Consider the following 3060-nt stretch of genomic DNA (forward strand, 5'->3'; position numbering starts at 1 on the left):
GGAGGCTGTGCAGCCTGCAGAGATTTTGGAAATTTCTTTACAATTCTCTTTGAAGGTTGCAACATATCAACATCTTTAGCTTAAAATACATCTCTGAACTTTGAGTGTGTTTTTATTTTTAAAATCCATTAAAAGTCATTTGAATTTAAATATGGCACTTAAACTTGGTTAAATATCCTTTGAGGTCAAAACAAAACATAGCTTACAAGCCCTATGCAGGGTAAGTTATTCTACCCCTTCTGATGTCCAAGATTACCTGCACATGTTGAACACCTGCTAGTGGATAACATGATTCACAAGTAGTTCTAAAGTCATTCAAGACTTTAATAATGGTAAGATTTCTTAGGTGTCTGCATCAGATGGAAATGGACTGATTATATACATATACATATACATATTACACACACACACACACACACACACACACACACACACATATAGATATTCTGTGTTTTAAACAAAATTCCCAGGCTGGCAAGGTGGCTTGGCATAGAAAAGCACTTGTCACATAGACCTAAAGATCTGAATTCAACTCCCAGAACTCAAGTAAAAATGGAAGATGCAATAGTGTACATCCTGGTACTTCTACCATGAGAGAAAACACAGACAGAATTGCCTGGGGTCTTGAAGGCCAGCTAGACTGGAGCACGGTATGCAGCATCAAACAAGGCAGGAGGTGAGAACTGACTTCCCAAAAGATGTCCTGACTTCCACATGCATTCTGCAGCACATTGCACTCATGTGCATATGTGTTACACACACACACACACACACACACACACACACACACACACACACGTTCTTTTTGTGTTACAAACAAGAGGGAAAGGACTCCTGAAGGTTAGTGTACCGGTGCCCAGCCTCTCCATCTGGATTAGCATACTTGGGAGAGGAATGCCAGTAGGCCTCCTGAGCTGGCACAGAGCCAGGTTTCCTTGACAACCACCTCTTCAAATCTGGCACCAGGCGCCACCTGCTGTCCACACTAAGCAAGCACCACAAGCAGGCATCCTGTGGGAAATCCAAGGGAGCTACAGGTTCATGAGGCAGAGGAAGCTTGAAGGATATGCCCAGACTGGGGTGTTGTGAACAGGACCAGGAAGGCTGAAGGCAGGATGAACTGTTACTACCCACGCGTCTTCCTGACCACACAGGATAAGTGGGCGCCGTGAGTGATCATAATGTAACACAACTGACCTCCACACATGAAGCTGTCTGTGTGCAAGTGCACACGTATGCACATGGAGGCCAGAAGACAACCGTTGCCACTCCTGAGTGCTGTCCACCTTGTTTCTTTTTAAGATAGGAAGACAGGGTGTCTCTTTGGTCTAGAGCTTGATAAGCAGGCGAAGGTGGCTTGCCAGTGAGCCCTGGGGCTCAGCCCGTCTCTACCTCCTCAGCACCAGGACTACGAGGAGTATGTCACCACAGATTTGTTTTTAATGGATTCTGCGGGTGGAACTCTGATCATCATGCTTCCAAAGCAAGCACTTTCCAGGCAGAGTTGTCATCCCAGCCTATAACTGACTATCTTAGAAAACAAAGTTCCTGTGTACAGGGCCTGGGGATGGAAGTCTGCATTCTAACGTCCACTCTGCCGTTCATCGGCATTTGCTCCATGGCAGAGACGTTGGTAGGTATCCCTGTCTATTCCCTACACAGATACATTAACTCGAACTCCTGAGGGGCACATGCGATCAACGGGGCTTACGCTGTGATTGAGATATTGAGATTACACTAGGGATGAGCTCAGGGAGGATGGATAAGGTCCCCGAGTCCACACAGCTTGTATGTCTCCGAGCTGGAGTAAAAATGTCCCTCTTGGGCTTGCCGCTCACTTGGCTGTCGGTCAGCATTTGTGTACCAATGGAAATTGTATCTGTGTGGTGACAGCCACCACACATCACCACACACAGTGCACACGATGCCGCCGCTGCCGCCGCCGCCGCCGCCGCCGCCGCCGCCATACCCTGAGATAATTCACACCATGGCTTAGGATGGCTGCCCCTCCTGTCACCCAGGCAATGTCTGCAAGTGGCAGTGTGGGCAGATTTTAGGATGTTTAGCTCACAGAAGGTGTCATCCTCTTAGACAGGAAGGCAGGAGAGGGCAGCAGACAAGATAGCAGAAAGGTGAGGGCATCCGGATGGGGCGCTACAGTCCCTGCTCCTGGGAGCAGAGCTGTTCCTGCACACCCAGGGCTGCTCTGAACAATTGGGAAAGTTTGGTTGCCGTCTTTGGTGAGCCTGCGATCCTCCGGGCCTCATCTAAAGCCAATTGATTTCCCAGTAAAAGTCAGGGTGACAGAGTTAGGTCCACTTGCCCTTCCCCACATTGGCTGTCTGAATTCCCATCCTTGTTTGAAGGCCAAGAACTTTATTTAGCTAGAGCAGAGACAGTGTATCCATTCTGCAGCATCCCAGTCAGCCAGTCCAAAGCACCACACATTGTTTGAGCCAGAAACAAATCACAAACACAAGAAAAACATATGGAGGAAATAAGATTCTCCCCCAAAGTGGCATAGTTTATCTCCCCTCTCCAGGAGCTCCCCTCCTGACTCACAGACCTCTGCCTTCATGAAAATGCAACTGAAGGTCTGCAGTTACTTCCAGTTGGCAAATGCATGGGCTGTGACACCTCTGTTTGGGTCTAGTTCTCCATCAGACTTCTAAGAACACCAAGAGCATTTCTCCACCTACCACCTGCTCTGCTGAGAGGGTTGGGGCTCAGCGCAGGGGCATGTTGGGGTTCAATGCAGGGTCATGTTGGGGTTCAGTGCAGGGGCATGTTGGGGCTCAGTGCAGGGGCATGTTGAGGCTCAGTGCAGGGTCATGTTGGGGTTCAGTGCAGGGTCATATTGGGGCTCGGCACAGGGGCATGTTGGGGCTCAGCACAGGGTTATGTTGGGGCTCAGTGCAGGGGCATGCTGGGGCTCAGTGCAGAAGCATGTTGGGGCTCAGTGCAGGGGCATGTTGGGGCTCAGTGCAGGGGCATGCATAATAAGTGGGGTCCCAACAAAGCTTTGAGTGAGTTAGATCGTGTTTGTGGGTGCTCTGCGGA

The sequence above is a fragment of the Peromyscus maniculatus genome, chromosome 6 (genome assembly GCF_049852395.1).
Source record: "Peromyscus maniculatus bairdii isolate BWxNUB_F1_BW_parent chromosome 6, HU_Pman_BW_mat_3.1, whole genome shotgun sequence".
In the NCBI taxonomy this organism is placed as follows: domain Eukaryota; kingdom Metazoa; phylum Chordata; class Mammalia; order Rodentia; family Cricetidae; genus Peromyscus; species Peromyscus maniculatus.